The sequence below is a fragment of the Sapajus apella genome, unplaced genomic scaffold (assembly GCF_009761245.1).
Source record: "Sapajus apella isolate SASKATOON/1434 unplaced genomic scaffold, GSC_monkey_1.0 scaffold66, whole genome shotgun sequence".
Lineage (NCBI taxonomy): Eukaryota > Metazoa > Chordata > Mammalia > Primates > Cebidae > Sapajus > Sapajus apella.
The window spans coordinates 7,582,014-7,595,416 of NW_022437006.1; the positions used below are offsets into that span (position 1 = coordinate 7,582,014).

At 38.1% G+C, this 13,403-nt stretch overlaps 1 protein-coding gene across 1 annotated transcript in view; it reads right to left on the reverse strand.

Annotated features, from left to right (window-relative positions):
• Positions 1–13,403, reverse strand: part of ADAMTS20 (ADAM metallopeptidase with thrombospondin type 1 motif 20) — a 211,995-nt gene that overhangs the window by 139,013 nt on the left and 59,579 nt on the right. The window lies entirely within an intron of this gene.

The window sequence follows — 13,403 nt, forward strand, 5'->3', positions numbered from 1 at the left end:
TTTTACTAATACAAATCAGTATATTTGGCTCTCTCTTTAGCTAATCTATTATTTCACCCATCCTTCACATTTTACATTTTAAAATATATATTTTTTTCAATGTAAAAGATACTACTTAGCTTTTATTCAAAATCTACCTGTTCATTTTGTTTATATTTTAAAAATATTTGCTCATGTTTTTAATTGAATTTCATTTTCTTAAAAGTCTTACGTGGAACAACTTTATATTATGTATCTGAAATAATTATAAGAATTAATTAAAGTGATGAATCAGGTGGCTGCATTTAAAAATCAACAAGCCAAATAATCTGTTGCATTTCTATGGACCAGCATAATAAAACATTTACTTTAACAATAGGAAATAAAAGTCATTTTCCCCCCAAAGTTGGCTAACTGGAGGTATTTTTAGTGTGCCTCTCCAACCTGGAAAGACAAAATAGTGTGTGAAACTCATACTGAGAACTTTTTCCAAGGGGTAACACAGGAACTTGATAGAAAAATGGAAAGAAACCACAGACCCTTTGAAAGAAGCAGTGGGCAACAGCCTACATCATGAACCAGATAGAAAATGGAGTCTCCCAAGTGTGAATAGGGGAGAGCCTGCCACTGTGACACAAACTCCCACAGGGGAGCCTGACAATCCAGGCCATGTGGGGAAGGCGTTAACCCTACCCAGTGCTGCAGCTGATTGAGTGCGCAGTGGGGACTGTATGAGAAGGGCAGCATCAGTGTGTACTCCTACTCTTCAGCAGGGATGGAGGAAAGCCATTTCTGATCCTTCCTCATGGGGGACCTCACAAAAGTTGGCCAGCTAACTCAGGCAGTGGCCACAGGTTGAGAGAAGCTCCCAACTGAGGTTAGCAATATAATCTCAAGTGGGAACAAACCTCATTGACCAGACCCAAGAGGCAAGCAGGAAGTGTGTTATCACCATGGGGGCAGGAGCTGGACACCTTTGTTCATGGGCAGACAGAAAAGGGTGTGTGGTCTGGAAGCCACTCTATCTCCATAGGGAAGTCTTACGGTCTGGAGCAGTTTTGAGTTCTGAGCACAAGCTGCCTGAAACCCAGTTAGCTGCTGTTAGCAGATCATTGCGGGTGTAAGACCTGTCTAGCCAAGAGTGTAGGAGCTGAATGGGGCTACTGCCACCTCCCAGTGTAGATTCTTTTTTGTAGCAGAGGCAGCTGTGTTCCTCCCTGTAATATTACTCCAGCACCCAGGAACTCCCTCTGCTTCCCAATGGGGCTGCTTATGCCTACATGTAGGGAGCCAGAGTGCAGACTTGCCTGACCCATCCCCAACCTGGCTTTGCCCCTCCATCTGCCCTGGTAGCATAACACAAAATACAAGGCCATTTGGGAGTTCCATGGCCCCACCCATTGCCTGTGACACCAGAGTACCTCCCCTCGGTAACATAAGGCAAGCACAAACTCCACTGCTACCACCATAGCTGGTGTACTTTTCAAAGCACCATCTCCTTGCTGGTGTGCAACTGAACAGTCAGTTACAACATCTGTAGGTCCAGTAACAGGTTGTATCTTCTTCCTGACTCAGGAAGGAGTAAACTTTTACACAACCTCAGCTGTCACCACTGCCTACACCACCCTGGCTAACCAGGTCTTGAGTCTGTCCATGAGCCAATATATCACTACCACAGCTGACATTTGAGAAAGCCAACATACTAAGGCTACTTATAATGAAGGAAATCTCAGAGTCTACATTACTCCTCTTCCACCTCCATCAGAGCTGGCACTGGTACCTGTTACTGGAAAACTAGAGGACAGGCCACATCTCTTGACCCCTTGCACATTCCCCAGCACCGACCTGGGTTGTGGCAGCCTCACTGGGCAGCTAGACCCAGAGAAACAGCAGGATTCACAGTAGTCTGGCTCTCAAGAACTGCTACTTCTGAGGAGAAGGGGAATGCACCATATTAAGGGAACACTCCATAGGACAAAAGAAACCAGACTGGATGCCATGAGTCCCTGAATTTTCCACCTGTAGGGATTTTCAGCAGAGGCAGAGGTATAGTACTAAGCTCAGTGGGGAAAATCTGTAGCTCTACCCCAACAGCCAGGCAGCCCTGGTGCTCATGAAGGGTCTTGAAGAAGGGAACTTTTCCACCTCGCCATTGTAGAGAGCCTTTCTGGAGTATTTCAGGGTGATGACATCACCACAGAGCACCCTCCAGGTCCAGGCCTGCACAAGAGGTAGTGTCACAATCCCTCTCTAAATGGAACACTAGCATTCCTAAAAATGAAATGAGGTGTTTGTCTGATGTGAATGGCCAGAACACTGGGTCAGGAATGTGGCTGGGCGGTGGATCGCTTTGCAGCTGGCTTGCAAAGAGAATCATTGTGGCTCCCTCTCTGCCCCTTGAAAATACCAGTGCAGCTTCCACAACCTGCTCTGTCAAGTCTCAGATGTCTGCCTCACATCGGGGTATTGCATTTACTCACCTGCTTTACCCACAGACAGTTTTCACCCATGGGCACCTCTTATTGGCCTGATGCATGAACTATTCAATCCAATGAATAAAATATTGAAATAAAACACTTTTTAGGGCCAGGCATGGTGGCTTAAGCCTGTAATCCCAGCACTTTGGGAGGCTGAGGCTGGTGGATCACAAGGTCAGGAGTTCGAGACCAGTATGGCCAACATAGTGACACCCCTTCTTTACTAAAAAATTAGCCACGTGTGGTGATGGGCACCTGTAATCCCAGCTACTCAGGAGGCTGAGGCAAAAGAATCACATGAACCCGGGAGGCAAAGGTTGCAGTAAGCCAAAATCACGCCATTGCACTCTAGCTCAGGTGACAGTGTGAGATTCTGTCTCAAAAACAAACAAACAAACAAAAAACACTTTTTAAAATGCACACTTAATGGGGCAACAAAATAAGCTTCATGAGACCTCTTTCATTCCAGCCACACAGGAGACAGGGAACCTGCTCATAGATCCAGCACATCACTATTACAACCAGCATCTGAGAAGCCCATTGTATGAAGATTCTCTATAATCATGGAACTCATACTAAGTCTACCACTGAAAGCATCCAGAACCAAAGCTAGGTGACAATAAACTATGAACATTAAAGGCACATCCTCAAGAAGGAAAAATCAAATTCTAAGAAAAAAAAAAAAGTTGAATCAAAAATGAATACAAAAGTAATTAGAAGAAATAGCATAACCAAATGAGAAGAAACCAGAAAAATAATTATGACAGTATCAGAAATAGGGTTCTATACTACCTCCAAAAGATCATACTAGCTCTCCAGAAGTGGATGCAAACCAAAATGAAATATTTGAAATACCAGATAAAGCATCCAAAAGGTTGATTTTTAAGTAACTCAAGGAGATACAATAGAAAGGTGAAAAACAACACAGGATGTTTTTTAAAATTTAGAATATAAATAAAAAATATTCTAAAGAGATAAATATTTTAAATAAAAATGAATCCAAACTTCTGAAAATGAAAGACACACTTAGGAAACTAGAAAGTGCAGTGCAAAGTTTTAACAATAGACTAGAACAAGTAGAAGAGATAATTTCAGAACTCCAAGAAAAGGCTTTCAAATTAATCAGACAAATTAAAAAGAAGAAGAAGAAGAATGAAAAGAAATGAACAAAGTCTCCAAGAAATATGAGATTATGTAAAATGTCAAAACCTAAGAATTATAGTGTCCCTAAGGAAGAAAAAAATAAAAAATTTTGTAAAATCTATTTGAGGGAATAACTGAAGAAAACTTCCCTGGCAATTTAGATATTCAGTTACAAGAAGCTCAAGGAACTCTTGATAAAATCATTGCAAAATGGGTACCACCAAGGCTTATAGTCATCAGGCTATCTAAAGTCAACAAGAAGGAAAGAACCCCAAGGTCGATTCACTACTAAATTCGACCACATATTCAAAGAAGAATTAGTATTAATTTTGCTGAAACTATTACAAAAGATGGAGGGAATCCTCCTTAACTGATTATATAAAGCCAGTATTGACCTGACACCAAAGCCAAGAAAGGACATACTGAACAATATCCCTGATTAATATAGATAGAAAAATCCTCAGCAAAATACTAGCAAACTGAAGTGTGTATCAAAAAAACAATTCACCATGATCAAGGAGGTTTAATGCTAAGGATATGGTTCAACATATACAAGTCAATAAATGTGATTCATCATATAAACAGAATTAAAAACAACAACTATATGATCATGATCTCAATAGATGCAGAAAAAGAACTTGACAAAATCCAGCATCCCTTCATGATTAAAAAAAAAAAATCCTCAACAAACTAGGCATAGAAAGAACATACCTCAAAATCATAAAAGTCATATATGACAAACCCACCACCACAAATACATTGAACAGGGAAAAGCTGAAAGCATTCTCTCTGAGAACAAGAACAAGACAAAGATGCCCACTTTTACCACTTCTATTCAACATATTAATTGAAGTCTTAGAGCAATCAGGCAAGAGAAAGAAACAAAGGGCACTCATATTGGAAAAGAGGAAGTCAAACTATCTCTGTTCACTGATGATATGATCATATGCCTAGACGATCTTATAGACTCCTCCAAAAGACTCCTAGATCTGATAAATGAATTCAGTAAAATCTTAGGTTATGAAATCAACATACACAAATCAGTAGCACTCTTGTACACCAAAATCAACCAAGCAGAAAATCAAATGAAGACTTAATCTCTTTTAAAACAGCTGCAAAAAATAAAATACCTAAGAATACACTTAAGTGAGGAGGTGAAAAATCACAACAGGGAGAAATATAAAACACTCCTGAAAGAAAGTATAGATGAATAACTATGAAACAAACACAAACACATCCCATGCTCATGGATTGGAAAAATCACTACCAATGAAAATGACCATATTGCCAAAGAGAATCTACAGATTCAATGCATTGCTATTAAAATATCAATATCATTTCTCAAAGAATTAGAAAACAACATTCTAAAATTCATATGGACTAAAAAGGGGCCCAATAGCCAAGGCAATACTAAGCAAAAAGAATAAATCTGAAGGCAACATATACCCAACTTGAAACTATACTACAAGGCTAAAATAATCAAAACAGTATGGTACTGGTACAAAACCAGGCACATAGACCAATGGAACAGAAGACAAAACCCACAAATAAAGCTAAATACCTAGAACTAACTGGTATTTGACAAAGCATTCAAAAACATAAATTGGAGAAAGGATACTCTGTTTAATAAATGGTGGTGGGAAGGTTGAATAGCCACATGTAGAAGAGTGAAACTGGATCCCAATCTTTCACCTTATATAAAAATCAACTCAAAATGGGTTAAAGACATAAACCTAAGACTTGAAACCATAAAAATTCTAGAAGAAAACCTGGGAAACACTCTTCTTGATACTGACACAGGCAAAGAATTTATGGGAGATCCAAGATGGCCAAATAGGAACAGCTCTGGAGTACAGTTCCCAGTGAGAACACAGAGGGTGAGTGGTCACCGAATTTCCAAACAAGTTTTTACTGCCCACAGACCAGGAGATTCCCGGGCAGAAAAGCGCCATGAGTCTCCAACATGACTGTTTCAGCCAGCTTAGCGGGTCCTCACACAAAAACTCACACAAATCTGGGTGGCCATTTCAACTGGCACCTGGAACACCTGGGAGACAGAGTAACCCATTCAATTGAAAAAAAATCGGGCTGAAACAGGGAGCCTGGTATTCTGGCTTGGCTGGTCCCACCCCCACAAAGACAAGCAATCTGAAACATTCTAGATTGAGAGTTTCACAGCAAGCAGAGATGGACCGAGGATGGTCTAGCTCTGTGGGTGGAAGGGCATCTGCCATTACTGAGGCAGTCCACCACTACTAAGGCATTCTACCATTACTGAGACAGTTTACCATTACAAAGGCACTCCGCCATTACCAAGGCAATCAGCCATTACTGAGGCAGACCGCCATTACCAAGGCAGTTCTAACTATACCTCTATAAACAAAACAGCAAGGAAGTTCACACAGCAGGAGGGCAGAGCCCACAGAAGCTCAGCAATTCCTCCGCTGGCATACTGTGACTAGGATACCTCCTATCTGGACAGGGCATCTCTGAAAAAAGGCAGCAGCACGTCAGTAACTTATAAATAAAGCCCCACATTCCCAGGACAGAGCACCAGGTGGTTATGAGTTCTGCTGCAGCAGATTTAAATGTACCTGCCCAGCAGCTCTGAAAGGAACAATGAAACTCACAGCTCAGCCCTTGAGCTCCTATAAGGGACAGACAGTCTCCTCAAGCAGCTCCCTGACCCCTGTATATACAAAGAGACACCTCATAAAGGAGAGCTCAGGCTGACATCTGGTGGGTGTCCTTCTGGGACAAAGACAACAGAAAAAGAAACTGGCAGCAACCCTTACTGTTCTGCAGCTGCTGCAGGTGATTCACAGGCAAGCAGGGTCTGCAGGGGATCTCCAGCAGTCCTACAGCAGAGGGGCCTCACTGTTAAAAGGAAAACTAAAAAACAGAAATAACTTCATCATTAACAAAAAGGTCATTCACTCAGAGACCCCATCCAAAAGTCACCAACTACAAAGGCCACAGGTAGATAAATCCACAAAGATGGTAAGAAACCATGTTTTCATCCAAAAAGGATGAAAACACCCAAAACCAGAATTCCTCTCCTCATCCAAGAGATCACAATTCCTCACCAGCAAGGGAATAAAGCTGGATGGAGAATGAGTCTGATGAATTCACAGAAACAGGCTTCACAAGGTGGGTAATAACAACCTTCTCTGAGCTAAAAGAACATGTTCTAACCCAATGCAAAGAAACTAAGAACGTTGAAAAAAGTTTTGATGAAATGCTAACAAGAATAAACAGTTTAGAGAAGAATATAAATCACCTGATGGAACTGAAAAACACTACACGAGAACTTTGAGAAGCATACACAAGTTTCAACAGCCGAATCGACCAAGCAGAAGAAAGGATATCAGAGATTGAAGATCAACTCAATGAAATAAAACAAGAAGGCAAGGCTAGAGTAAAAAGAAATGAACAAAGCCTCCAAGAAATATGGGATTATGTGAAAATACCTAATCTACATTTGATCAGTGTACCTGAATGTGACAGGGAGGATGAATCCAAGCTGGAAAACACTCTTCAGGATATTATCCAGGAGAACTTCCCCAAACTAGCAAGGCAAGCCAATATTCAAGTCCAGGAAATACAGAAAACACTACAAAGATATTTCTCGAGAAGAGCAACCCCAAGGCACATAACGATCAGATTTACCAGGGTTGAAATGAAGGAAAAAATGCTAAGGGCAGCCAGTGACAAAGGTCAGGTTACCTACAAAGGGAAGCACATCAGACTCACAGTGAATCTCTCATCAGAAACCCTACAATCCAGAAGAGTGTAGGGGCCAATATTCAACATCCTTAAAGAAAAGAACTTTCAACCTAGAATTTCATATCCAGCCAAACTAAGTTTCATAAGAGAAGGAAAAATAAAATCCTGTCAGAACAAGCAATTGCTGAGAGCTTTCATCACTACCAGGCCTGCCTTACAAGAGCTCCTGAAAGAAGTAATAAACATAGAGACAAACAACCAGTACTAGTCACTCCACAAATGTACCAAATGGTAAAGAACATCGACACAATGAAGAAACTGCATCAACTAATGGGCAAAACAACCAGCTAGCATCAAAATGGCAGGATCAAATTCACACATAACAATATTAACCTTAAATGTAAATGGGCTAAATGCCCCAATCAAAAGACACAGACTGGCAAATTGGATAAAAAGTCAAAACCCATTGGTGTGCTGTATTGAGAAAACCCATCTCACGTGCAAGGATATACATAGGCTCAAAATAAAGGGATGGAGAAAAATTTACCAAGCAAATGGAGAGAAAAAAAAAAAGGCAGGAGTTGCAATCCTACTCTCTGATTAAATAGACTTTAAACCAACAAAGATAAAAAGACACAAAGAAGGGCATAACGTAATGGTAAAAGGATCAATGCAACAAGATGAGCTAACAATCCTAAATATATACACACCCAATACATGAACACCCAGATACATAAAGCAAGTTCTTAACGACCTACAAAGGGACTTAGACTCCCACACAATAATACTGGGAGAACTTTAACACCTCTCCTTTATGGTCCTTGTTAGGAATATAACTAACAAGGAACATAAAGGACCTCTTCAAGGAGAACTACAAGCCACTGCTCAACGAAATAAGAGAGGACACAAACAGATGGAGAAACATTCCATGTTCATGGTTAGGAAGAATCAATATCGTGAAAATGGCCATACTGCCCAAAGTAATCTACAGATTCAATGCTATCCCCATCGAGCTACCAATGACCTTCTTCACAGAACTGGAAAAAAAACACCTTAAACTTCACATGGAACCAAAAGAGAGCCCACATACTCAAGTCAATACTCAGAAAAGAGAACAAAGCTGGAGGCATCACACTACCTGAATTCAAACTATACTACAAGTCTACAGTAATCAAAACAGCATGGTACTGGTACCAAAACAGAGATATAGACAAATGGAACAGAACAGAGGCCTTGGAGGCAATGCCACACATCTACAACCATCTGATTTTTGACAAATCTGATAAAAACAAGCAATGGGGAAAGGATTCCCTGTTTAATAAATGGTGTTTGGAAAACTGGCTAGCCATGTGCAGAAAGCAGAAAGTGGGCCCCTTCCTGACACCTTACACTAAAATTAACTCCAGATGGATTAAAGATTTAAACATAAGACCTAACACCATAAAAACCCTAGAAGAAAGCCTAGGCAAAACCATTCAGGACATAGGCATAGGCAAGGACTTCATAACTAAAACACCAAAAGCATTGGCAACAGAAGTCAAAATAGACAAATGGGACCTAAATAAACTCCAAAGCTTCTGCAAAGCAAAAGAAACAATCATTAAAGTGAACTGGCAACCAACAGAATAGGAAAAAAATTTTGCAATCTACCCATCTGACAAAGGGCTAATATCCAGAATCTACAAAGAACTAAAACAGATTTACAAGAAAAAAAACAAACAAAAAACCCATTCAAAAGTGGGCAAACGATATGAACAGACATTTTGCAAAAGAGGACATATATGAGGCCAACAAACATATGAAAAAATGCTCATCATCACTTGTCATCAGAGAAATGCAAATCAAAACTACATTGAGATAACATTTCATGCCAGTTAGAATGGCGATCATTAAGAAATCTGGAGACAACAGATGCTGGAGAGGATGTGGAGAAATAGGAATACTTTTACACTGTTGGTGGGAATGTAAATTAGTTCAACCATTGTGGAAGACAGTGTGGCGATTCCTCAAGGACCTAGAAATAGAAATTCCTTTTGACCCAGCAATCCCATTACTGGGTATATATCCAAAGGATTATAAATCATTCTATTATGAAGACACATGCACAAATGCTCATTGTGGCACTATTTACAACAGTAAAGACCTGGAACCAACCCAAATGCCCATTGATGATAAACTGGACAAGGAAAATGTGGCACATATACACCATGGAATACTATGCAGCCATAAAAAATGATGAGTTTGTGTCCTTTGTAGGGACATGAATAAATCTGGAAACCATTGTTCTCAGCAAACTGACACAAGAACAGAAAATCAAACACTGCATGTTCTCACTCATAGGTGGGTGTTGAACAGTGATAACACATGGACACAGGGAGAGGAGCATCACACACTGGTGTTGCTGTGGGGGACTAGGGGTTAGGGAGTTGGGGAGGGATAATATGGGGAGAAATGTCAGATATAGGTGACGGGGATGGAGGCAGCAAACTACATTGCCATGTATGTACCTATGCAACAAGCCTGCATGTTCTACACATGTACCCCATAATCTAAAGTGCAATAAAATATATATTTTAAAAAGGAATTTATAATTAAGACCCCAAAAGCAGTTAAAACCATAAATAAATAAATAAACAAATGGGACCTGATTAAATCAAAAAGCTTCTGCACAGTAAAAGAAATAATCACCAGAGTAAATAGACAACAGAGAGTTGGAGAAAATATTTGCACACAATGCATCTGACAAAGGACTAATATACAGAATCTACAAGAAACTCAAACAAATCAGTAAGAAAACAAATAATCCCATTAAAAATTGAGCAAAGGACATGAACAGACATTTCTCAAAGGAGATATACAATTGGCCAACAAACAAATGAAAAAATGCTCAACATTACTAATCATCAGGAAAACGCAAATTAAAACCACAATGAGATACCACCATACCCCAACCAGAAAGGCCATTATTATAAAGTCAAAAAACAACAGATATTGGCATAGATGTGGTAAAAAAAGAAATGTTTATACACTGTTGATAAGAATGTAAGTTAATATAACCTCTACAGAAAATCAAAGAACTAAAAATAGATCTACCATTTGATCCAGTAATCCCACTACTGGGTATTTACCCAAAGAAAAAGTCACTGTATAAAAAAGACAACTGCACACATATGCTATCTCAGCACAATTCACAACTGCAAAAATACTTTGCTCAACTGATGAGTGAGCAAGGAAAATGAGGTATGTATAGGCCATGGGTTGCTACTCAGACACAAAAAAATAATGAAATAATGTCTTTTGTGGCAATTTGGATGGAACTGGAGGCATTATTCTAAATGAAATTACTCAGGAATCAAAAACCAAATACTGCATGTTCTCACTTATAAATGGGAGCTAAACTATAGCTATGCAAATTTTATATATGACATTGCAGATTCTAAGAAAAAGAGAGGAATTATTCAATGTATATTCAATGTATATGGTTTAGGGAGTTGGTTATTCAAATAAAAAGGATTATGAATGTAACTTCACAGTGATTTCAAAGCAGTTATTTATTTTGAGGGTTAGAAGAATGGGGGTTTTTGTTTTTGCGTATTTTTTTTTTTTAAATCAGGTACAACTGATTTTTAAGAGTGATTCAATTTGGGGAGTTGAGAGAGGGAAGGAAAGACGTTAAAAAGTAATGTTTAGATGGAAACAAAAGGTATGAATGTGGTTATACAGTTCAAGTTTAACAAGCAAAATTTTTAGCTTTTTTAACTTATGTGTTCTATGGTTAACCACTAAGGGGTATAACAGGTTATTCCAGCTTTTCCAAATACTAATTATGTTGGTTTTAAGAAGTCTCCATAATCAAAAGGTGGTTTTCCCCTTTTCTGTGAGAGTAGATGATGCAACCCACACAGTGATTTCGAACTTCTTTGATAGAATTTCCACCACTACTTTGTTGAACTTCTCATTGTAGTGTATGTCTTACCAAGTGTGAAATCATAATGTAAGTTTATAAAAATTGCAAGACTACACATCATTTTGCATGAATAATACCCATTAGAGCTAAGGAGACTGACATGTTTTATAGCATTTCTGGGTAAATAAAAATTGTAAAGGCATTCACCATTTACTAGCTTTGTACAACATTATAATGGCAGACGCAAAACAGCAGCACATTGTGCTTGGCCTATAGGATTGCTTTAACTCCATTATATTAAATAGACAATATGCATAGTGTAAATGCCAACTCTTGAAAATGTACAATACTTAAATGTACTTAACATTCTAATGTATTAAAAGTATAAAGAAAAACCTAAACAAGCACTTATAGCAATACTATGAAATTTCCAATAATTGTTTTGACTGTTGCCTTTGGCTCTTTAGTGCAATTTTTCTACATTGTAATTATTACATTGTACTGCTTTGTATTTCCCATTTGTTGTACATAACTTCAGAGTTAGTACACCAAGTACTGTAATCACCTCTCACTTATTGTACATGCAATGTAACAACATACAGTTTTGGTGCTTAACAATATTCCTTTTTTCCTTAATAAAGGATATTTATTTTAATTTTTAAAAAAGAAACTAATAAAACTAGATCTCTATCTGATACAATAACAAAAAATTACTCCAATGGATTAGAGATTTAAATGTTAAAGGAAAAATTTTAAGAGTTTTACAAGAAAACAGGATAATATGTTTAGACCTTTAGTTATACAATGGTTTCTTAAATAAGAAACAAAAAAGCCGGCCGGCCACGGTGGCTCATGCATATAATCCCAGCACTTTGGGAGGCCGAAGCAGGTGGATCACGAGGTCAAGAGATCAAGACCATCCTGGTCAACATGGTGAAACCCTATCTCGACTAAAAATACAAAAATTAGCTGGGCGTGGTGGCACATGCCTGTAGTCCCAGCTACTCAGGAGGCTGAGGCAGGAGAATTGCTTGAACCCAGGAGATGGAGGTTGCGGTGAGCCAAGATCACGCCATTGCACTCCAGCCTGGGTAATAAGAGTGAAACTCAGTCTCAAAAAAAAAAAAAAGAAAGAAACAAAAAAGCTAACTCTAAAAGAATAGGTTTATGAATTCAGCAACATTATATATTTTCACACATATAAGAATGAAAACAAAGCAACCAACTGCTAAAAGATATTCATAATATCACAAAGGGTTTGGTGTCAAGATGTTATAAAGAATATCTGAAAAGCAGTAAGAAAGCAACAAATACCACAGCACAAAAAAAAATGAGCAATGTTTATTTCATTTATTTCATTTCTTACAGAAAAAGAAATATATGAAAAGATGCTTGAATCCATTAGTAATAAGGAAAATAAAAATTCTAATGGTAACAAAATACATTACATTTAGACTGGGGAAAAAATGAGAAATCTGAAAGTACCCAGTATTTATAAAGATATAATCAAAAGGAATGTTTATTGATAAATGTATAAATTGGTATAACTGCTTTAGAAAATAATTTGTTATATCATATAAATGTGAATATTAGGTGAATATTCCATATAATATTTATATCATACAAATGTGAATATTATGTGAATATTCCACTTAGTGGCACAGGCATCTGAATCCTAGGAATATACCCTAGTTCTGGCAGTGAAGTTCATGACACATAACAGTGGAATCAGCCCAAATATACCCCAATGTGACATGGATATATAAACTATAGTTGAAATATTATATAACAGTGAAAATTCATTAACTTCAACTACAGAATTCAAAAAGAAGCAAAAGTAATTTTTGTTTAGGAACACATATATATGTAATAAAACTATTTTTCAAAAGATAGAAGGAATTGGTAAATACAAAATTCACGCTATTGGCTACCTCATGGGGAAAAGCAAAGAGATGGAAAATGAGCATAGGCCACACAATAGTAGTGACAAAATTCTAACTTAAATCTAGTGGTGAATTCATGGCTATTCATTTTATTACTTCCTTTTAAACTGGCATATAGGTGATTATGTATTATTTTTCATGCACAGCATTTGATATTTAGTAATTTGCAAATAAATATTAGTTCTTATTTTGTAAAATTTACAGCAGCAGAATGAAACAACAGTGACA